Source organism: Myxine glutinosa, chromosome 10, assembly GCF_964187855.1.
Source record: "Myxine glutinosa chromosome 10, kmMyxGlut1.1, whole genome shotgun sequence".
Classification (NCBI taxonomy): domain Eukaryota; kingdom Metazoa; phylum Chordata; class Myxini; order Myxiniformes; family Myxinidae; genus Myxine; species Myxine glutinosa.
This window is the reverse complement of record NC_136270.1, coordinates 11,772,760-11,797,875: the sequence shown is the minus strand read 5'-3', so window position 1 is coordinate 11,797,875 and position 25,116 is coordinate 11,772,760. Positions and strand designations below refer to the sequence as shown.

At 42.3% G+C, this 25,116-nt stretch overlaps 1 long non-coding RNA gene across 1 annotated transcript in view; it reads left to right on the top strand.

Moving 5' to 3' along the window:
* Positions 1–24,840, top strand: part of LOC144893986 (uncharacterized) — a 51,589-nt gene extending 26,749 nt beyond the window's left edge. The window contains exon 2 of the long non-coding RNA XR_013624664.1: positions 24,044–24,840. This is a non-coding gene — a long non-coding RNA (uncharacterized LOC144893986). The remainder of the gene's footprint in view (positions 1–24,043) is intronic.
* The last annotated feature ends 276 nt before the right edge of the window (positions 24,841–25,116 follow it).

Here is a 25,116-nt window from a genome sequence, read left to right as displayed (position 1 = left end):
TTTTTTTCACACGCGACCCTTCACCAACGCCCGGGTGCTTGCTTGATCCCAATCGCGCGACAATTCTCTTGTCGTTAAACATCCTCCTGCAAAATCTCCCCGCACAATACACAGCACGTCTCACCTTCGGGGTTCTTCTTCCTCCCTGCACCAAAACCTGCAAACTCTTTATTTGATTAGTGAGCACATCATTATGAGTTGAGCACCGACCTTGTACATATTCCATCACCTCCTCCTGCTGCGAGTGGTTTTCTAAGTCCCCGGTCTCTTCAATTTCAATGCCCACTTCCGCTTTTTCTTTACTCACCTCGACGACCGTTGGCTTTAATAAAATTCCCTCTACCTCATCGGTCGCCGGCTTTTGCAAACCCCGTGTCGCGATTTCTACCCCCGTCATTGTACCCGCGCTTTCCTCCGCTTCGCTCAACCAGCGCTTCTCGACCCGCGTTACCTCCTCGTGCACCCCTGGGACCCTTTCGCCCACCATGCGATCCATGGTCTCCCCACATTTTTGCATGCGGTCACCCATTCTGTTGGTTGTTGCTTCAATTTGGTTTCTCAATCGCTCACTGTTAGCCCTCCTTTCGTCCCTCATTGCATCCATTTTTGCCATCAATTGTAGGAAAAAAAGGTTCGAATCCACCAGCGGCGCTGCTACGGTCGCGGGCGCCGTGGCCATGTTCGAGGCACCATTTTTCACGCCCGTAACCTCGTGCGCGAGAGCGCCATTTTGTGCGTCTGAAACCTCCGCAACCACATTGCCATTTTTCTCCTCCTCCCTTTCCTCCACATACATTTCCCCGAGGTCCTGGGTCGATTCCACCCCGTCTATTTCTCCCACCGGCATCCCGTCGCCTTGACCAGCCATGGCGCGATTTCACAATTCGGGTTTTGTAAAACAAAAGCAATTTCGGTACTTTGTAATTTTGAGCGCGTTAAACGCTTCAGGTCCGAATCCGACACTCTTGACACCAATTTGTTACTGTAATAATACAATTGGTGTCCAAAATTTGGGCTAAATAAATTTAGTCCCAGGTTCGAATCCCAACACCTCGACACCAATTTGTTGCGGACCGCGGATCAGATGTTATTTTGACCGAGCGGTGGTGTAACCGCGGCCGAACAGTTATTCCCCGACTAAAACCCGATTCACCCTAAACTTTGGCCGTATCGCGCCGCAGCTGCTCAATCTGGAAAACTCTAAAGCGACCGAATGCAAAGAGGAAGAAGACGTACAGAAGAGTAACTGGGTTTATTATTATTTACACACATAAGCAAAAAGAAAGCAGTCACGTTTATTTACAGGGACATGAGACGCAGGTGACACAGTGAAATCTTTAGCTTATCTAACAGGCTTACTTACTACCCCGGACAGAACAAACCAAGACACTGACTCACGCGGGGACTTGCAGAGTGGATTGCTGGAAGGAGGTATGTGGCTGGAGGGGGGAGGACGGCACGGAGCTGGCTGGAGCTTGATCCCGCACGGGACGTCGGGCTGGACCTCGACGGCCGCTGATGCCACCGAGCCTGTCGTGTGCGCGGAGTCACGGGTCGGAGCTGCTTGTCTCAGTAAAAGCGCATCTGCTCTGGCGACCCAGCTCTTTCTTTGGACTCAGTAAAAGCGCAACTCTCTGACGACCCAGCTCTTTCTTTGGACTCAGTAAAAGCGCAACTCTCTGACGACCCAGCTCTTCTCTCCTCCCTCCTTGTCTCAACTGCTTGGGGAACGCCCCGCCGGCGGGTTATATAGGCCCCGCCCCTCAACCTTTGCGAACCTCCCCCAAACGCTCTTCCTCCGCCCTCTCAAACCAAACCCCTCGTGCTCAGTTGGTTGTTCGGTGCTGGCTCACTCCTCCCCTCTATGACGAGGTGGAGACACGCCTTTCTTCCCCAACCCTGCTTCGTGGTCAATGGTGGTTGAAGAAAACCGCCCAAAATGCAGTTGGCCATTTAAATGAACTGAAAGGGGACCTATTCTTATTTCACTCGGTGCAATGGAGTATTTCAATTAATGGGAGACACAGCCTTACTCTAAAACACATAATAAGATATAAGCTACTGAACAAGGGTTTTATCGGGTCCTGCAATGTGGTGTTTATGGAATAACTACCGAGACGCCCTTTTTATCTTTACACAACTCCGGAGGCAGGAGGGGCCATATCCAAACAATGTTCATCACCATTTCCAATACAATACAATAAAAAAAATGCCATCCTCATATCCACAACAATATATTTATTCCAAAATAACACAACATAAATTTAAGAACGCTAATAGTGAAGAAGATGAGTCAAGGCAGAAAGATTGAATAGCTGAGCATGTCTTAACATTTATATTTCCAGTTTTTTTTTATCTCACTATTTAACACGAAAGTTGAAATTCGAGATTCAAATCCAAGTCGAATAATTTACAAGTGACTCTTTAATTGTCCTGTGCATTTCACTCGCTTGAGAATAAGTGAAAAGTTTGGAATTTTTTTTATTTTTTTTTGCTTGAAACGGTTTTCCATTCATTCCCTTTGCCTGAGCCACCCAAAAATGTTTGAGGTGGCTTTTGTATCCCGTACATGTTCCGCGTGAACAATAAAACCACATGGGTCCTGTATTGTGCGGCGCTCGGAATATTGCACACGGCTGTACCTTACCTCGCTGAATGCGTGCTTTTTATCCTTATGTAGTGTGGCCTTTCTCTTGTGTGTATGAAGGTCTCACCAGGCGAGCGGTGAGTTCTCAGGCAGGTGCCAATTTTTTTTTCTTAATCCTTTGCTTGATGCCCACACGTTCTGATGACAGCACTTCCCCCACTGGTGTCCTTGGCTTGCATTAGGATTGAAGTAAAAATTCCAGAGATTCACGCCTGCTGGGCCCACCTGAGTTCAGAGCTTTGTTGGCTGATTGCCTAGAACTGGATGGGTGGAGGGGCTTTGCCTGCCTGCGGAGCTGCTTGTTGATTTTAAATGCAATTTACTGTGCATTTTGCTGCCAAATTCTCCTTTTTGAGGCCCTTTTCCTTCTATACCAACCATTTGTGTTGGCATCATTATCGTTGCGTTCTTCCAAATGAAATCCGACATACGTCTTTTCGGCTTAAGATCATATCGATGACTTAATTATAAAGTTTATAATTTGCAATCTCTGCTTATTCCAGAAGTCAGGTGGCTTTGAGTTTGTTTAATTTATAATAATGAGAGATTCAATTGATATTATATCATCAAATTTCTCCTGAGATTTTTAGTTCTCCTCAAATTGATTTTCAATTTTTTTTTAAACATTCATCAAAAAGGCCAAACAAGTATTTCAAGAACACTTGAGTGGACTGATGGAATAGCTCAGAAGTAGAGTACAAGTACTTACTTTTGATCTTCAGGGTTAAGGCTCAAGTCATATCCTGCTGCAGAAAACCCACAATATGGATGCCGTAGAATTATCAGATCAAGTCTTCCATCGACCTTTGACAGAAGGGACCTTTAATATGATGCAAGTTTTCCTGGAAGAGTAATACAAATGCCTCTATCAGATATTTTATTGTATCCGACATTGCATAGTAAACGATATTCTATTGTATCCGACATTGCATAGTAAACGATATTCTATTGTATCCGACATTGCATAGTATACGATATTCTATTGTATCCGACATTGCATAGTAAACGATATTCTATTGTATCCGACATTGCATAGTAAACGATATTCTATTGTATCCGACATTGCATAGTAAACGATATTTTATTGTATCCGACATTGCATAGTAAACGATATTTTATTGTATCCGACATTGCATAGTAAACGATATTCTATTGTATCCGACATTGCATAGTAAACGATATTCTATTGTATCCGACATTGCATAGTAAACGATATTCTATTGTATCCGACATTGCATAGTAAACGATATTTTATTGTATCCGACATTGCATAGTAAACGATATTCTATTGTATCCGACATTGCATAGTAAACGATCTTTTATTGTATTCGACATTGCATAGTAAACGATATTCTATTGTATCTGACATTGCATAGTAAACGATATTCTATTGTATCCGACATTGCATAGTAAACGATATTTTATTGTATCCGACATTGCATAGTAAACGCAAGGTTTATACTATTAGAACAACATGGAGATCTCTTTTCTTTGGTAGGTTTGTCAGTACATATATCATGTAAATATATTACATTAAGTATCTAGCGATGTGTCTCACAAACAATTATGAGGGTAAAAACACGACAATTACCACATGAGTTCATTCCGTTAATGATGTTCACTTGAGATGTACAACAGCACCTTTAGCAACTAAAATGTTTAACTGAAAACTTCACCAACAGCTAAGATTTCGTATCGGATCTTCTTTTGGATACATAGTCGTAGAAGAGCTAGAACATAGAACGGATCAGGACATCGCAGAACAAAAGGAACAGGGGAAAGAGAGTGGGAGAGGGAGACACACGTTGGGTTGAGGGACAACATAGATTGAGACTTGCAGAAACGTGGAATGTGGGGAAGAATGAGGGGTAATGGAGGATGCATGGGGTGGACAAGATGGAGACAGAAGAAAAGTCTAAGGAAGCAAATTGGATCCGTTTTCGTAGCTTGTTACCTCCGTCACAGAAGGTGGGCAGAGGTTATGTTTTCACCCCTGTCTATCTGTTTCTTTGTGAACAGGATATCTCAAAAGGTTGTGGATCGATTCAATTGAAATTTAGTTGACAGGTTGGGTGTGTGATAAGGATTAATTGATTCGATTTTGGTGAACATCTGGATCCGGGAAATTTTTAAGTGATTCTTCCCTATTGAATGGTAGGGCTTAAACCGATATATAACATGCTATCTCAAAACGTTGTGCGCGAGTTATGACAAAACTTGGTGGACAGGTTATGTATGTGACAAGAACAAGCCAATTCGATTTTCGTTCACGTCCGGATCCCATCAGTGGCATACGAAACGTAAACTGTTCAGCCTGGTGGTGGAGGTATGCGCTCTACCAAGTGCTGTTCTAGTTACCCCGTGCTCGCGAAGCGAAAATCAGGGTTAAGCATTCAGTTATGCTCGTGTGCCGTACGTGTGCCGTACGTGTCTGCATTTAAAAAATTCATTTTCTCAGCAACCGTTGGTTCGATTGACACGAAATTTTACCATAGAAGCGCCTGCGCCTGTACAATCGTTTTATTCATAATTATGACGTCATATGTCACGTGGTACGGTCGCCATTTTGGAAAAACGTTACAGCTCTATATCTCTAAAACCACTCAATGGAAAAAATTGAAACATGGCTCATTGTAAAGAACTCTCCACGGGGAATAACATATGTTAATGATGATGTCATAGGTTCCTCCAATATTATGTCATAATTCGACAAGTACAAAACTTCATCCGATCACGATGAAATTTATTGAGCGTCATCGAGGGATAAATTGGTGGAGACAAAAAAAATAATGTTGACGTACGTCATCGGTAATGTGGTTCGGCCGCCATATTTGTTTCAGCACAAAAGCCTTAAAAAACACTAAAAGCACGTCCTGGCGAGGGTCTGCAATCTCTGATTGCTCTTTCTTGTTTTCAAGATGATATGGTGGACATAAAGTGTGAGCTATGTCATTCAACTTCAAAAACATTTTAAATTAAGCTGCAATAAACTGTGGGTGATTGTCAGAAGCGATCTGCTGCAGCAACCCATTCCTTCCAAACAGAGATTGCAGCACCTTGATTTTAGCACCTGCTGAGGTCCTACCCATAGGTAAAATGAAATACTTCCATCCATTTTGAACAACTGCCAACAACTAAAAACAATAATTTGATCGATGATTTTGGCAAAAGCCATTTGAACTCTTTGCCTTACAGGTACAAATGGAATTGAGGTATGCCATTCACAATTGCTAACTCTTCTTTCTATATCTGCACATGATTCTTTTCTACAAAACCAAGAGTTCTAGTTGCATACATAGGCTAATGGTTTTTCCACAAGACCTCCAAGTTTGTGACTCAAAACAGCATCAAGTCCCTGTGCACTTACATCATCACCGAGCACTAATAGCTTCTTAGGATTATAGTGCATGAGCACCTTATCCCCGGTAAGAACATTCTTTACATACTGAAATGCAGTTCCACATTTGTGATCCCAAACCTACTTTTGCTGAATGGTTCAAAAGTGCATACATAGAGTGTCAGTTTGATGATAAGTTTGGTGCAAATTTTCCATGTAGAAATTGAACATTCCTTTAAAGCATTTAACTCTGGCACATTGGGAAGCTTGGGAACATTCTGAATAGTTTCCAATTTGCTTTCCGATGGCCGTATAACTTCAGCATGCCGAATGTGACCGAAGTGCTGGAGTTTAGCATTTTAAAAAACTCTACGTTTTACTTTATTAAGACACACGGTATGTTTCATTAGTCTCTGAAACACTTTATCCAACACAGACATCTTCTCCAGTCTCAGTAGTAACATTATCATTCATGTAACTTAACACATGATCTGCACCTGTCAAAACTTCTGTGGATTGGAACAAGGAAGGTGCTATGTTTTTACACCGAAGCATAGATATTTATTTAGTCGCTAACAATCCTGTTTGGGTATTGCTTTGCTGTGGCTAACCATACCTTCCAAAACAGAGATCAACGCACACATATGTTGGTGTTCAGGCACCTCGCATGAATATGGCCTCTCTGCACCCATCACACGTGACATCCTTGAGATGGCATCAGAGATCAAAGAACCTTGATTGTAGCAACTACATTTTTTATAGCACCAAGATTTTTGGTTGACGCTTCATCTCGAAGCGACTGATTGAAGGCACTTGTCAGATGCAATTTGTTAAAGTAAAACGCCTCCAAACCCTTGATCTTTTCTACCCCTCTTAATACACCCCAAATCCAACTCTTTCAATCTCAAACTTCTTTCCTGAAATTCCTGGTAGTGTTTATTTGCTTTATACCGTGACCCCCCCCCCCCCAGACCTCCCCCAGATCTACCGACATCCCTGTTCTCTACTGTTGTTGTGCTTGTGTGCTTCCTTCTCTCTCTCCCCCTCTTGTCTCCCGCTCCCTTTAATGGATGTTTTATGTGTTCGTGCATGTTTTCGTGTTTGATGTGTTAGCTCTAACACGAGCCTTGACTTTGTATACAAAAAAAAGGCCTTGGGTTGAATATCGTTTTAAATGATTTTTAGAAACAGATCTTCGCTCATGGGTAACTTATACCCATCGTCCACAATTGGTTCGTTAACAGTTTTGTAATCTCCACAAACCCTCAGTGACTCATTAGATTTGGGTTCATATACATAGTACAGCAGAAGATTACCCACTCGCTACTGTCTATTAGGGTACCATATGGATAGATACCTTAACCAATCTAATGTACTTTCCCAACCTTTGGAACAAGTGAAAACTGTACAGGCCAAGCCTTTTGAAGCACTGGCCTAGCATCAGGCTTAAGTTTCAGTGATGCAGTGAAACCCATAATCCCAGTACGCTCATTAGAAAACAGGGTGCTATTTTGCTTTCGTAACTCAGAATTCTCGTGGGTACTCACTTGATTGAGGAACAGATACCTTGGTCTTCGAAAATTCTGTTACTGAGAATGTGTTTTCCCAGTCTAGCCTCATGTTAAATACAGCCAATCCCGACCAAGAAAAGATGGGCGATTCCCTTTTACAACAATCGGTGCACTCAAGGTTGTTACCATTACCGACAGACATTGGTACTACCCAATATGGAAACCTGCTCACCAACGAAGCTATGCAGTGTGACATGAATATCATTAAATGGGTACTTAAACAGTGATGGTCTATACAGTTTGAGAAACTCGAGAGAATGACGTTCCTTTATATAACTCCATATCAATAACCTTAATTGGCGTTGTTTAGTTATCATTACCCTGCGCTCGCGAAGCGAAAGGCAGGGTCAAGCATTCGCGTACGTACGCACGTACGTACGTGCGTGTCTGCATTTCAGTCATGTAAAGTGTGTGCCGAGTCAGCATTTCAAAAATTAATTTTCTCGGCAACCGTTGGTTCAATTGTTGATTCAATTGGTTCAATTGACATGAAATTTTCATCATAGGTGCATCTCCTCCTGTAGAATGTTTTAGTGAATATTATGACGTCACAGGCAGGTCACGTGGTGCGGGCGCCATCTTGGAAAAACCCCAAAAAATTGCACCTCTATATCTCAAAAACCGCTGCACAGAAATAATTGAGACAGGTCTCATTGCAAAGAACACTCCATGCGGAATAACATATGTGGATGATGACGTCATAGGTGCCGCCGTTATGACGTCATAATTAGACAAGTACAAAACTTTATCTGATCAGAATGAAGTTTCTTGAACATCTTCTCGGTATAAAATGATTCAGAAATAAAATTATAATGACGTCGTAGGTCACGTGGTTCGGCCGCCATATTGTTTTGAGTGAGAAGCCTGAAAAACCACTTAAATCCAATTTTCTCGAAAAAGACTGAAGAGATCGAGGCCAAACTTTGCAGGCAGAATTGCATACCCTTGACGAACAAAAAAGTCAGCGAGCGTAACGTCATGCGTCCCACATGGTTTCGGAGTTATGACGTTTTTAAGCATAAATTTTTAAAACCTAGCTCCTCCCTCATTTTTTATCATATCGAGGGGAAACTTCACAGATGTGTCAGCATATCAGTCTACTAAAATTACCTTTTGGAATTTGCGATGGGGACATGGTTTGGCAGATATAAATAATTCAATGAAAATATTTTTTTTAATGTATATCTCTTGAACAGCTTCATTGATCGATATGAAACTTTATATTATAGTAGAGGTAATGAAGTGTAACAAGTGTGGAAAATTTCAAGATGATTGGATGTACGATCTGGAAGCTAGAAGTTGTTATTGCATGAAGAAGAAGAGTCCTCTAGAGTCGGCATGGAATTAATATTATCACACTGCACATGACGAGCAGGCAAAGTACGGAGCGACCTCACGGGGTCATTTTGACCTCAAATAAAATTCCGATTTCAGATTTGTCAATCGCTGAGGTATATTAACACACAACCAAAACAGATTTGGCAAAATCCGACGATTTTTGATGAAAATATAACATTTGTGTCTGCATTTCAGTAAAGTAAAGTGTGTGCAGTGTCAGCATTTAAAAAATTGAAACATGGGTCATTGTAAATTAAACTCCAGATGGGGAATAGGTGTTGTTAACGATGACGTCATTGGTGCCATAATTATGACGTCATAATTCAACAGGGACAACGCTTAGTCTGCTCAGTTTGAAATTTATTGAGCATGATCTATGCAACAATTATTTAGAGAATATACATTTATGATCTCATCGCTCACGTGGTCTGGCAGCCATATTGGATCCAAAAAAAAAGAAACGTTCAAAAATAGAAGTGTTGGCTCACACCAAGTTGACTGTGCAGGGTAAGTATTCTGTGAATACTATCTAGTATTCTCCTGTGTCTGTGTTATACGTCTGGTGTGGGAGTGCTCCATTTAGGATATTTAGTAACCGGCGCGTTTCCTTGTTATCGGGTTCCGTAAATAAATCCTTTTATTCTTTTTCCCTGTACATTTTAAACTCAGGTTTTCGTGTGAGTTATTTTTGCAGGGTGAAGACTGCTCGGCGGATCGCTCGGGTAAAAGCTTCTTCTTCTTCTCTTGCTGCCCCCATGCATATATCTAGTAAAGTCCGCTGTTTGAATTGAACGCCTCCATTAATGCTCGCTTTGGCTATTCCTTATTTGCCGGTCTTCACCGAGGGGAATCACAGGACAATATAATGAGACTGTATATGTATCCATATATATATATATATATATATATATATCACCCATTTGATTGTGTTGATGCCACAGATTGTTAAAGTAGTTTGTTTACAGCCAGGAGTGTTAATTTTATTGTGGTAGAGCACTGTGTTGAACCATCATGCCTATATTATCCATATTGAAAAGACAAAAAATAGCATTTGTTTAAGTTTTGTTAATGGTCATTAATACAAAAAAACTAGATAGTATTCGTAGAATACTTTCCCCACATAGTCAACTTGGTGCCAGACAACTGTTCTGTTTTTAAGGGATTTTCATTCAATATGGCTGCCAGACCACGTGACTGATTACATCATAAATTTTATTCTCCAATAGAATTTTTGCGTAGATCATGCTCAATAAATTTCAAACTGATCGAACTAAGTGTTGTACTTGTCTGATTATGACATCATAATGAAGGCACCAATGACATCATCATTAACAACACTTATTCCTCATCTGCAGTTCTTTGCAATGAGCCATATTTCAATTTTTCCATGGAGCGGTTTCAGAGATATAGAGGTCCAAAGTTTTTCGGTTTTTCCAAGATGGCGCTCGTCCCATGTGACCTATGACGTCATAATTATCACTAAAATTTTTACATGAGTAGACACATACTATGGTGAAAATTTCGTCTCAATTGGACCAACGGTTGCTGAGAAAATGAAGTTATAAAATCCAGACACACACGTATGACATGCGTATGTACTGTATGTACGTACGTATATAACCAATTGCTTAACCTCATATTTTGCTTCGAGAGCGCAGAGGAAGAAAGGAAATAATCATTCAAAACTATCAGTTTCCAATGATTTTACTTTTGGAGAAAAGGAAGATCAGTTAACACGCTGAGCCCGTTGAGACTTTTTCCCCAAGCTGATGCTGAGCAGCCTATGGTATGGTGAATTTTTTTTAACCATAACAGTCAAAATAACAGGATTTCAATTCATTTAACCCTCCTCGAACCCCCAATGAATCTGATTGTTGGCGTGACAAAATGGTGGCAATACGAGACAAGTCGATGCTTAAAATATAAATATGGTAAACCTGTGCAAGATATGGTAAACATGAATACCGAACACAAAAATACAAGACAACCGCCTTATTTTACCCTTCGGCTTCAAACACACACACACACACACACACACACACACACACACACACACACACACACACACACACACACACACACACACACACACACAAGACAACCGCCTTATTTTCCCCTTCGGCTCCACACACATAACACACACACATACACACACATACACACACACACACACACAAACACACACACACATACACACAACACACACACACACACACACACACACACACACACACATACACACACACACACACACACACACACACACACACACAAGACAACCGCCTTATTTTCCCCTTCGGCTCCACACACATAACACACTCACATACACACATACACACACACACATACACATACACACACAAACACACACACACACACACACACACACAATTCATATATCCCTGCAGATCGCACAAGATCTGCCACCAACCCTCTTCTGGTGAAATTGCCAAAATCAAGACTCTCTGCTCACCTTCACGCTTTAATTCCTCTTTACTCCCGCGTCTGGAACAAACTCCCTCACTCTCTTCAATCCCACGCCTTCCTCCAGGTCTTTAAAACAGCTCTTCACCACCATCTCTTATCTTCCCCCATCCAAAACCTTGATTTATAACTCCCCCCCCCTACCCCTTCCCATGCTTCCTCCCCCCAAGCCCTCTCCCTCCCACAGATCTCCCGATGTCCCTGCTCTCAAATGTTGTACTTGTGTGCTTCCCTCTCTTTCCCCATCTTGTCTACCGCTCCCTTTATTGTATGTTTTGTGTGTCCGTGTTTTTTTGTTTTTTTTGTGATTGATGTTAGCTCTTACGTGAGCCTCGACCTTGTATACAAAAAAAAACAAAAAAAAAACACACACACACACACAAACACACACACATACACACACACTCACTCACACACACACACACACATACACACACATACAACACACACACATATATACACACACACATATATACACACACACACACAAACACACAAACACAAGACAACCGCCTTATTTTCCCCTTCGGCTCCACACACAACACACACAACACATACACATACACACACACACACACACACACACACACACACACACACACACAAGAACTAGGCAAGATAGAGGGAAAGGCACAAACTGAAGAGCATGAAGCTGACAAGCTCCATCTTTGTGCTCTTCAGAACATGCACAATGCTGCGTCATCACCAAGGGAAGCGTGAGAGTTAGAGTGTGGGCCAGAGTCAGAGTGTGGGAAGAGTGTGGGCCAGAGTCAGAGTGAGCCAGTGGCTAGAAGTGGAGTGGTGGTCAGGGCGCTAGTGGATCCAAGCTTGAGATTGTGAGCTGGTCCAAGAGAGCATCAGACTCAATAAGACAGAGGACTAATTGAGATAGAGACTCAGCATGTTTAGTGTTGGGGTCAGGGTTTTACACCCAACCCCATTGTGTCACAAGTCTCAGCCTTCTGAAGCTCACCAATCACAGAGCACAATGGTCTCTGCCGCCAGGAGTTGCACCAATGAGACCCCAGTGATTCCACTAACCACAGTCCGGGGCCCTCTGGAATCCCCACCCTGAGGGTCCCCACAAGTTTCCGCCCCGAGTGGATCTAGCAATCAGGCCTTAGGAATTCCTGCCCTGAGGGTCCATGAGTGTTTCAGTTGTGGACAGCAGAGGAGGAGTTTACCTCCTTCTGTAGGTGTGAGAGGGTGTGTTTCGTGTCACCTTATACTGCACGATTCAGCAGTGTGGTTCCACAGAGGGGAAAAATAGACAGGATGCGTTTACCTATAGCTCTCTCTAAATCAGACAAACCCCACTCCCTCTTCAAAGCCTGGCTTGCTGCAGTGCTAAAGTGCGCTTTCCCTCAACACACCTTAAAACAGGTAAGAATTCCCCACCGACACGAACATACATGGCGTATTAGGCCTTAATCGAAGTATTACCATTTTCCACCAAATGTATAAATGTAATAGTTTTCTCTACAGATATAAACTGCAAAAAAGATTAATGCTTTCAGTCATGTCCGAGTGTCCTTTTGCTCACGACATTAACCTCAATAAAAAGATGGGATATTAATAGGGGAGGGAGGAGGTGCCATGCAGCAGGTAATTCCACGCATTCATGTTTTTTAGCCGCGTCGCAGACGCTGCTAATAGAGTGCCCTCTGCTGTTGTTGTTGTTCTTCTTGTTCTTCTTCTTGTTCTTCTTGTTCTTGCAGAGAAGACAAAACCTCAAAGCTCCACCCATTCTGGGAACCATAGCTCCACCCATTTTGGGAGAGGCTTCATATAAACAAATATCCACCATTTTATTAACTCACATAGCTTTGAGGCCTGTTTTGTAGGCCCGTGGTGTCTTCCTCTCTCACACAGTTTTATTTCAAATCAAATTCGATATATCATTTCATTTTTCACAGTCGCTAACATAGTTTTAGACTCGGTTGAAAAAAAACGGGAAGAAAATCCGATGAAAGTTGCCCTTTATAGAACGAAATGAATTCTCAAAGGCCTGTAACTTCAAGTCCATTGAGATTTTTTTTTTTTTAAATCGCGGCATGCTCAGTCATACACCGCCTGAAATAACAGACGGGAAAATGCCGAGATATATATATATTTTGTTTAAATCGCGGCATGGTCAGTCATACACCGCCCGAAATAACAGACGGGAAAATGCCGAGATATATTAAAAATTCGTCCATTTGATGACAATCGTCACGATGAAATATTTAATTTATACGTCGTCACAATAATGTGGAGAGAGGAGCATAGCTTCGTTCACGTGTCGCCACACACGGGAAATTGCCGAGATATATTTTTTTTAAATCGCGGCATGGTCAGTCATACACCGCCTGAAATAACAGACGGGAAAATGCCGAGATATATTAAAAATTCGTCCATTTGATGACAATCGTCACGATGAAATATTTAATTTATACGTCGTCACAATAATGTGGAGAGAGGAGCATAGCTTCGTTCACGTGTCGCCACATACGGGAAATTGCCGAGATATATATATTTTTTAATCGCGGCATGGTCAGTCATACACCGCCTGAAATAACAGACGGGAAAATGCCGATATATAATAAAAATTCGTCCATTTGATGACAATCGTCACGATGAAATATTTAATTTATACGTCGTCACAATAATGTGGAGAGAGGAGCATAGCTTCGTTCACGTGTCGCCACATACGGGAAATTGCCGAGATATATTTTTTTTTAATCACGGCATGGGTAGTCATACACCGCCTGAAATAACAGACGGGAAAATGCCGAGATATATTAAAAATTCGTCGCCACACACGGGAAATTGCCGAGATATATTTTCACTTTGCACAAAAATAACATCAAGTAATCGAATCAATAGGAATGTCCTGTGCCTATAACATCGACGTTATAGGCACAGCTGCATCTAGGCATTGTGTAACATCGACGCGGCTTTTGTTTTAATTAAAACTTTTTGTACTTGTTTGAAACTGGAGAGCACAACTGTGGCCATGATAGGTGCCACCACCTACCCTCGTAAATGGCAGTTTACAGATGTGAATCCTGCTATTTCCTTTCAATGTGCATTCGTTTGAGAGATGAGAACATTTTTACCTGCGCCACCAAAGGTGGATGGAGGTTATGCTTTCACCCCTATCTGTTTCACCCCGATCTGTTCTGTGAACAAAATATCTCCAAAAAAAGTTATGGACGGATTCGGACGAAATTTGGCAGAGATGTAGCGTATGTGACAAGGACGAAATGATTAGATTTTGGTGAAGATCCGGATTCGGATCCGGATACTAGAATTTTAAAGTGATTCTTCACCATTGGGAGATATGGCCAAAAACTATACATAGCAGGATATCTCAAAAGGTTGTGGACGGATTTGGTCGAAACTTTGTGGAGAGGTTGTGTGTGTGACGAGGAAGAATCGATTCGATTTTGGTGAAGATCTGGATATGGATTCGGATCCGGCTACTAGAATTTTAAAGTGATTCTTCACCATTGGGAGACAGGGCCAAAAACTATACATAGCAGGATATCTCAAAACGTTGTGGACGGATTTGGTCGAAACTTTGTGGAGAGGTTGTGTGTGTGACGAGGAAGATTCGATTCGATTTTGGTGAAGATCTGGATATGGATTCGGATCCGGCTACTAGAATTTTAAAGTGATTCTTCACCATTGGGAGACAGGGCCAAAAACTATACATAGCAGGATATCTCAAAACGTTGTGGACGGATTTGGTCGAAACTTTGTGGAGAGGTTGTGTGTGTGACGAGGAAGATTCGATTCGATTTTGGTGAAGATCTGGATATGGATTCGGATCCGGCTACTATAATTTTAAAATGATTCTTCACCATTGGGAGATAGGGCCAAAACGATAGACAGGTTATCTCAAAAAGTTGTGGATGGATTTGGACGAGGTTTGGCAGAGATGAAGCGTATGTGACGAGGACGAAAGGAATAGATTTTGGTGAAGATCCGGATCCGGCTACTAGAATGTTTTAAGTGATTCTTCACCATTGGGAAGCGTTCAGAATCATTGGAATCTCCCGCAATGCAGAGAAAATCATATTTATTCTGTGCGAAAAAACAGACAAATAAACGAACTCAAATGCAATACCCTCTCCTCCGGCGAGGGAAACTAGAACACCACTCAGTATAGAGCACACCTCCACCTGGTTGGCCCTATAACTCAATCGTGAAGAATCACTTAGAAAATTAAACTAGACGGATCTTCACCAAAATTGAATCGATTCTCCTTGTTACACACACATCTTGTCAAACAAGTTTCGTCCAAATCCATCCACAACTTTTTGAGATATTCTGCTATCTCAAGGGGATTCTGCTCTTGTCATATTGCTATTCTGCTATTGTCATAAAACTACTTTGTCATAAAACTACTCTGTGGTAAAAACAACCACTGCATCTTAAAAGAACTATACTCTGTCGTAAAACTACTTTGTCATAAAACTACTCTGTGGTAAAAACAACCACTGCATCTTAAAACAACTATACTCTGTGGTAAAACTACTTTGTCATAAAACTACTCTGTGGTAAAAACAACGACTCCATCTTAAAACAACTATACTCTGTGGTAAAACTACTTTGTCATAAAACTACTCTGTGGTAAAAACAACCACTGCATCTTAAAACAACTATACTCTGTGGTAAAACTACTTTGTCATAAAACTACTCTGTGGTAAAAACAACCACTGCATCTTAAAACAACTCTACTCTGTCGTAAAACTACTTTGTCATAAAACTACTCTGTGGTAAAAACAACCACTGCATCTTAAAACAACTATACTCTGTCATAAAACTACTTTGTCATAAAACTACTCTGTGGTAAAAACAACCACTGCATCTTAAAACAACTATACTCTGTCGTAAAACTACTTTGTCATAAAACTACTCTGTGGTAAAAACAACCACTGCATCTTAAAACAACTATACTCTGTGGTAAAACTACTTTGTCATAAAACTACTCTGCGGTAACAACCACTGCATCTTAAAACAACTATACTCTGTGGTAAAACTACTTTGTCATAAAACTACTCTGCGATAACAACCACTGCATCTTAAAACAACTATACTCTGTGGTAAAACTACTTTGTCATAAAACTACTCTGCGATAACAACCACTGCATCTTAAAACAACTATACTCTGTGGTAAAACTACTTTGTCATAAAACTACTCTGCGGTAAAAACAACGACTCCATCTTAAAACAACTATACTCTGTCATAAAACTACTTTGTCATAAAACTACTCTGTGGTAAAAACAACCACTGCATCTTAAAACAACTATACTCTGTGGTAAAACTACTTTGTCATAAAACTACTCTGCGGTAACAACCACTGCATCTTAAAACAACTATACTCTGTGGTAAAACTACTTTGTCATAAAACTACTCTGCGGTAAAAACAACCACTGCATCTTAAAAGAACTATACTCTGTCGTAAAACTACTTTATCATAAAACTACTCTGTGGTAAAAACAACCACTGCATCTTAAAACAACTATACTCTGTGGTAAAACTACTTTGTCATAAAACTACTCTGTGGTAAAAACAACCACTGCATCTTAAAACAACACTACTCTGTCATAAAACTACTTTGTCATAAAACTACTCTGTGGTAAAAACAACGACTCCATCTTAAAACAACTATACTCTGTGGTAAAACTACGTTGTCATAAAACTACTCTGTGGTAAAAACAACCACTGCATCTTAAAAGAACTATACTCTGTCGTAAAACTACTTTGTCATAAAACTACTCTGTGGTAAAAACAACCACTGCATCTTAAAACAACTATACTCTGTGGTAAAACTACTTTGTCATAAAACTACTCTGTGGTAAAAACAACGACTCCATCTTAAAACAACTATACTCTGTGGTAAAACTACTTTGTCATAAAACTACTCTGTGGTAAAAACAACCACTGCATCTTAAAACAACTATACTCTGTGGTAAAACTACTTTGTCATAAAACTACTCTGTGGTAAAAACAACCACTGCATCTTAAAACAACTCTACTCTGTCATAAAACTACTTTGTCATAAAACGACTCTGTGGTAAAAACAACGACTCCATCTTAAAACAACTATACTCTGTGGTAAAACTACTTTGTCATAAAACTACTCTGTGGTAAAAACAACCACTGCATCTTAAAAGAACTATACTCTGTCGTAAAACTACTTTGTCATAAAACTACTCTGTGGTAAAAACAACCACTGCATCTTAAAACAACTATACTCTGTGGTAAAACTACTTTGTCATAAAACTACTCTGTGGTAAAAACAACGACTCCATCTTAAAACAACTATACTCTGTCATAAAACTACTTTGTCATAAAACTACTCTGTGGTAAAAACAACGACATTCGCGTGTGTGTGGGGGTGGGTGTGTGTGGGGGTGGGGTGTGTGTGTGGTTGAACCGTCAGCCAGTGGGTGAACGAGCACGTCCGTCAGCCAGTGGGTGAACGAGCATGTCTGTCGGCCAGAACAACAACTATGAGGAGGGTTGGAGAGGAGCGATGGGTTGGAGAGGAGTGAGGGTTTGGAGAGGAGTTAGGGGTTGGAGAGTGAGGAGCTAAGGGTTGGAGAGTGAGGAGCTAGGGGTTGGAGAGTGAGGAGCTAAGGGTTGTAGAGTGAGCTTGGGGTTGGAGGGTGAGGAACTAGGGGTTGGACATAGCTAGGGGAGAACAAGGACATAATTGGTTCACTTGGTCTGTCTGTTTTACAGACGTCGGTCTATGATCAAGGAGCTACTTACTTTCAAATGAATGCTACATTTTGAACACTGTAGAACACTAATCGGAACACGACCCTGCAGTTTCGCAGTACTTTGGCTGTGAATTTGGCAAATTGTATGAAATCTCGTCCTGAGTGCACATGCTGTGAGAAACAACCTTGTTCTCACCAAATTAGTGCCCCGCCCACCACGTCACGTGACCTCCTTTCAGCCTCACGCGATTGGGTGGCTATTCGGCACGCGATTGGTGGAGGGTGAGAGAGCCGGCCGCCATCTTGTGCGACGGACGTGGCTCGAAGGCGTCGAGTGGAAAATAGAAAAAACGGGGAATTTTTAAGCCTCACGACAGCCGAGTTGTGCTGATCGTTTATAGTTCTGTATTTTAAGAGTGAGTAACTCCGGAAGAGAACGAGTGATTCCCGGATATCGGAGATTGGAACTGTGAGTCATATTGCCTGTGTCGTGTTTGGAGCTTCGGGTGCCGACAGTTCCTGCAGGCTTTGTGCTGTGTATTCCACTCTGTTACCATCCATTGTTTTTGAGATCGAGCCAATAAATCATCGTGCCTACCCCTAGAGGCCGGTTAAAACACAGTTGTGTTTATTGAGTTCTCTTTGTCCACCCCGTGGACTACTTGAAGCCCGGACATTAACGTCAGTATTCCGGGCTAGAAGCATTTAACAGCCGGAGTCGCGACAATGCACAGAGAGGAGTGAGGTACATTATTTCGTTTGAGACAAGGAATTAAGTGAAGTAAGAAAACTTACTGTTTTTTAGTGATGTCATAAAGGACACAAACACCAGGCAGGAACAACTAATATAACGTATTAAATAAGGTGGTGTAAAAGACGGTGGATCAACGGTGATAAAAAAACAACCTACTTTGTGGGCCAGTCGCACAACTGAGGTGTGACCGGGGAACAAATTTCGTCGGAGCCCAAGGAGAGCTAAACAAACAAGCATTCTGAGTATTGCGCTGCAATACATGTCCCCTACCAAAGTTCAAAGTGCCATAACTTTGTCAAAAATGATCGAATATGCAAATTTATGCACGGTTGATGCTTGTTTTCAAACTTGATCTGAGGTATGCTGAGACACGTGTGTCACGCCTCGCCTCGTTGATAAGCCCGCAAGGTCGCTCCGTGGAGTGGCCTGCATGTATTGCACTGTATGAATTATATAATTACCAACTCACGGTCTGAGGTACTAGCGATTCAAGAGATATCCATTTTTAAAAAATATTTTCGTTTAATTAACGATATCTGCCAAACCACGTGACCTATCGCAAATTCCAAAAGGGCATTTTAATAGACTGACATGCTGAACAGACCGATGAAGTTTCCCCTCGATTGGATCAAAAATGAGGGAGGGGCTCGGTTTTAAAGGTTCATGCTTAAAAACGTCATAACTCTGAAACCATGTGACGCAGACGTCATGCTCGCTGACTTTTTTGTTCGTCATGGGTATGCGATTCTGCCTGCAAAGTTTGGCCTCGATCTGTTCGCGTCCGTCTGTCTGTCTGTCAGTCCGCGTGACGGAATGACAGACAGACAGACAGACGGACAGACTGACAGATGGAGGGACGGCGTGCAAACCTATAGTACCCTCCGGTGTACACCGGTAGGGGACTAATAACATATAGCAAGATACCTGCTAATAACATATAGCAAGTTGTGAATGGTCTTGCGTGAACCTCGGTTGTTTGTTATTCGATAAAGATTTACTGCGTCAATTTTTAGAAAACAAGGTGGTGCGGCGCGAGGTACGCAGAAGAGCGAGCAGAGCAGGCTCGTCCCGAGCCGTCCGTACCCCCCACGGTTGGCTACACTACCCTAGCCCCCCTTGTATTTGCAATCCGTCACTACGTCTTGTCTCCCATATCCCCCTCTAATTCCAAATTCATCTCCCAATCCCTCCTAAGAAGGAAGGGATGGAACAAACACAATGTCACATTACGTCCTGATGCGTCTCACTACTCAAACAGTTCACAGAGCCTTACGGCGTGGAGCTCGTCATCCTCGGTGACTGGCTGTGGATGGTACGAAGAGATTTCTCTCATCCTAACTACACTACTGACATTTACTCATTTAAACTACCCGGGGTCGTACCCTGCCAATTGGCCTCTTTGAACTATGTGGTTCTAAGAACCCGAATTCCCATTGCCCACACACACACACACACACACACACACACACACACACACACACACACACACACACACACACACACACACACACACACACACACACACCTACCAACCCTACCGATTCGCACGGTAGCCTACCGATTTTCTGTAGCTCCCAACGCATACCGATTTTATTAGTCAGACATACCGCATTTGGAAATTGTTATTGGAAAAAAATTAATAGTTGTGTTTTTTCAGTTTTGCGGTCGTTTCTCACTGCCAAGATCGTATTACACGTGGCTGCTTCTACATTCTACAAAACTCGTGCCTGACCTTGATTTCTTATCTCGTCAGCGATTGGTTATTGCTTCCAAACTAAGCATGACCAATGGGACGACAGGAAACAGCGGGCATTCATTTCAAGACAACGCGCCATTTTCCATTCATGATCAAAGACTGCAGTTAACAGAGAGTACTCATGGCTTCAGTGCACGACAACAATGCAAACACCAGAAAAGAAAAAACCACCCCCACGCTGGGTCAACAAGTTTAAGCCAAGTTGGACAACAGAGTTCAAGTGTATCAAGGCTTCGCGTAAGGGAGACGGACGTGCCTTCTGTGATGTGTCGATCTGACTTCTCCATCAGTCATGGGGGATACAACGACTTGAGTCGCCACATCAGCACGGGGAAACACATGAGCAACTCCCGCGCGGTGGCAACCACATCAAAAATAGCCTTCCAGCCAGTGCGACAGATGCCGACGTCAATCAACGCCGAGGTTTTATTTCAAGGACTGTTGATGGAGCACAATTTGCCTCTGGCCCGAAATTACCATTTCTCCAAGCTGGTCCCGCGGATGTTCCCCGACAGCGAGATCGCGCATCAATACGCATGTGGTCGTACCAAGGCGACTCATATTACGTGCACCATCGCGGGTCAGTCAGTTGATCGCATCAAGCAAAATGTCGGCCAGAACGATCTGATGTTTACCCTAGCAACAGATGGAAGCAGTGATGATGAGGACAAGTTTTTCCCAGTCTTGATCACCCATGAAGATCAGATAACGGGCCTATTCACAACATCATTTCTCGACATGCCAGTAGTCAATTCCGCGACTGGTGAGAATATTGCCACGGCATTAAAGGACTCTCTACGAAAGTGTGACTTAAGCCTGAAACAATGCATTGCTTTCTCGTTGGACAATGCCTCAGTAATGACTGGTCGACATCGTGGCGTCATGGGGTACCTCCAAAAAGACACAAACACAGACATCTACCTGATGGGCTGTCCGTGTCACTTAAGCGCTCATCTCTGCGCTCTGCACAGCGCAGAGATGCGCTGTGCAGAGAGTTCTGCACATATCAGTCAGATGTCACCCTGCCAGCATGACCCAGATGAGAGGGTGGATGTGTTTTGGGCAGCCATGGAGAAGATGACGGACCCTGCCACCAGCCAGCCCATTTACCCATCGCTCTGTAGACTGGCCAAACACGTCCTGCTGATCCCTCACAGTAACGCCTACTGTGAGTCCCTTTTCAGCATGGTCAAGAAAATGACAACTGATCAGAGGAGCACGTTGGGACGCGGCAAGGAAGGTCACGCCAAGTCAAGCGTGTACGAGGACAGCCATGGCGTCAGAAACACTCTGTGTGGTTTGCTGGCAGGGAAGATTAACATCTTCAAGCCGGGTGGAGTCAGCTGCTTCTCGTGGAAGCCAGATGCCGACCTTCTTAAGAAGGCCAAATCTGCCACCTACCAGGCTCTGAATAGCTAAATGTGCATCTTAACTGTTCAAACCTGAAAACTGTAAATATGTGTGAAACTGTAAATATGTTATGAAATCAGAGTGGCCAGTCATTACATTCATAAAGATGTATCAGTGAGTTTATGTAAACTCTTGTGTACATGTATGGGCACATACATGTAGAACTTGGACAGTGAGTAATTTATGGAAACGTGATTGATGATCATGATGTCTTAGAAAAATAAAGATTGGTGAGTAGATCAACCATGTTAAGTTTTCTCTTTTTCACTCTAAAAATATGTTGATATATTTCAGCAAACTGTGGTCTCAAAATGCAGGAGATTGCACCATTTTGCTTCATTTTTTTTGAAAATTTTCCGGGGGGGCATGCCACCGGACCCCACTAGGGACGTCGCACGCCAGCCTACCGCTTTTCTTTCAAAAAAGGTTGGCAGGTATGCACACACACACACACACACACACACACACACACACACACACACACACCTCGCTTCCTTCTTCTTTCAATTTGTTTATTCCAGTTTTTCCAAACACGATGGAATAATATTTACCGATATGAACAGTGATGTGGCTTTTGTTGAAATTCTACAAATACTGTTTATTCTACATACCAGGAGAGAGTAGATCGACTCCTGACGAACTCTTTCGATATAAACGGCTCTGAAGTAACATGGCAGCGTGTGCAAAGTGCCCGAGAAACAGGTGTAGCGGCCGCTTCCGTGTTACAGATTCGGCGCGCACTCTTCACACATAAAAGTGCGACTGAGAAAGACATTTAGCGGCCGCTTCTGTTTTGCAGAATTCAATGTTTTTTCAAAATGGGCGCCATGTACTGTTTAGATTTTGATGATTTGCGTGTGATATGATTCAACAGATGTTTATATGAATCGTTTAAAATAAAAAAGCCTTCAATTTCTGATATTTTGCCTTTTCATTTGGGCTTCCCCATTGAAGCCCCACCCATAGGGCGTGTACCGTTGCTCGTCTTACGATAATTCACCAAATGTCCGTCTGTCCGTCTGTTCGAAGGTATCGCAAAAACGGCTGAACCGATCACAGCGATATTTTGGGTGGGTAATCCTGGCACCCCCTTGAGTAAAATAGGCTGTATTGTTTTCCCAATTTTCCAGTTTTCCCAAACACGATGGAATAATATTTACCGATATGAACAGTGATGTGGCTTTTATTGAAATTCTACAAATACTGTTTAGATTTTGATGAGAATTATGAACCTGCCACGAATGCAGAAGTGGACAGATGACGGCAATGCACGGGTTTGATAATAACCCAATACAACCGTCATTCAATCGTAATGTTAAATCGTTAAACGTTAATCGTGTTAATCGTTTTGTTAAAGTATCAATTGATGATTGGAATTGAGTGAATACAATTACGATTTTGAATTCGTAATTGTGTTCACCCAACCGTACAGAACTTCACATCAGGATTTAAATATTTGTTTATGTCATGAATGTTGTTAAAAGATTATTTTTTATATTAATGCTAATTAATTTGTGATTGGAGTTATGCTGTTTGGAATGAAAAAAGAGATGTCGAGTTCAAGTGAATGACGAAATGCCGTGATGGTTTCTACTTTCTAAACGTGAAATTCGCGGATCGCCATGTGCAGATTCGCCATTGACTGGGTATGGAACAAACGTACCCGTTTGTTTGCGAACGGATACGTTTTTCATTGAAGTCCTTCACGAACTTGCTGTCCATGTCTGACGGGCGACTGAAGGTGTTACAGGAATGTGGAATTTATTGGTTTCATGCTTTAGCATTCGCCGTATCTGCATTGTCTGTTTGCTTCTGGCCTCCCACCCGTGCGTATCACGGGTACCTCACTAGTTCTATGAATACCATCTAGTTATTTCTGTATAACCCAAAACTGTCAGTTTCATTTTCATTAGGATCATGAGTATCTATGTCCTTTGCAATCATAGAATCACATATTTTTTAGGAACTCGCAGTTTTTGCTTTATACTTGCTCGATGAGTGTTCAAAACCGGATTTTTCTTTCTGCCAGTTCTGGGATTCACTAGGACACGTGTTGGTGGTCGGCCAACTCGCATGAATATGGCCTCTCTGCTTACACCCATCGCACGTGACATCCTTGAGACTGCAATCATCAGTGTGATGATTTTCACCACGACAATGCTTGCACCTGCCAGAGAGCGAATGGCAATGGCTTGCAGTAACCTCCCTGTTTCCACCTCGTTGCTGCTGATCTATCTTCCCTGCTGAAGTTGGTTTGGGTCTGTGTTGCTGCTTGGTCACCCATGTACTCCTTTTCCACTAGTTTATCAGACAGACATTTCGTTTTGGTCTCTTCGGGTGTCAAATTCTTTTTTGCCAACAAATGTGTCTGTGTTCTCACCATCCTTGAATGCAGGCCCCACACCAGACCGTCTCTAAGGGCTTCATTCAGGAAACCACGAACCAACATCTTGAACCTAGCTTCTTCAAATGCACGATTAAATCTTCCAGTCTCCTGTTCCCCTTGGCTGGCGGTCCAAAATTTAAAGCGTTTGCGATGGCTTTGGAGTGTAATACTACTGCAGTATGGTCTTCATCTCAGCATAAGACTTTGTGCTCGGAACCTCCGGACTGCATAAATGTTTCAACATTTTGAAAGCATCCGCCCCAATAATGGCCAGGAACAAATTTGTTTTGTTGTCGTTGTTTATTCCATTGGCCGCCATGAAAGCATTGCAACCATCTGCGCAGTCTTCAAAGAATCCCCATTTCTCTTGGAAAATGTCCATTTCCAAATACAGTCATTGTCCTGCGGGTTCGTGGACAATAAACGATCTTCATCGCCAATTGTTGTGTCCCAGACAGCCGATATCACGCCTGAATATTTCAGTACATAAGAAATGCACGTGGATAAATGGAGAAGGCGCCAATGCACGACTGCTTTATTCGTGCATGCGCATTCCACATATCCGTTAGCCAATGTCACCAGCTTGCATCACAGGATTGGACACTCACCCCAAGCAGGACTGAGCAATTGAGAAGTGCTGAAACAGCTGGAACGTGGAAATACAACATCATGGTGTGCAGGACACATGCTGGCATAAGATTATAACATCGTCAGTA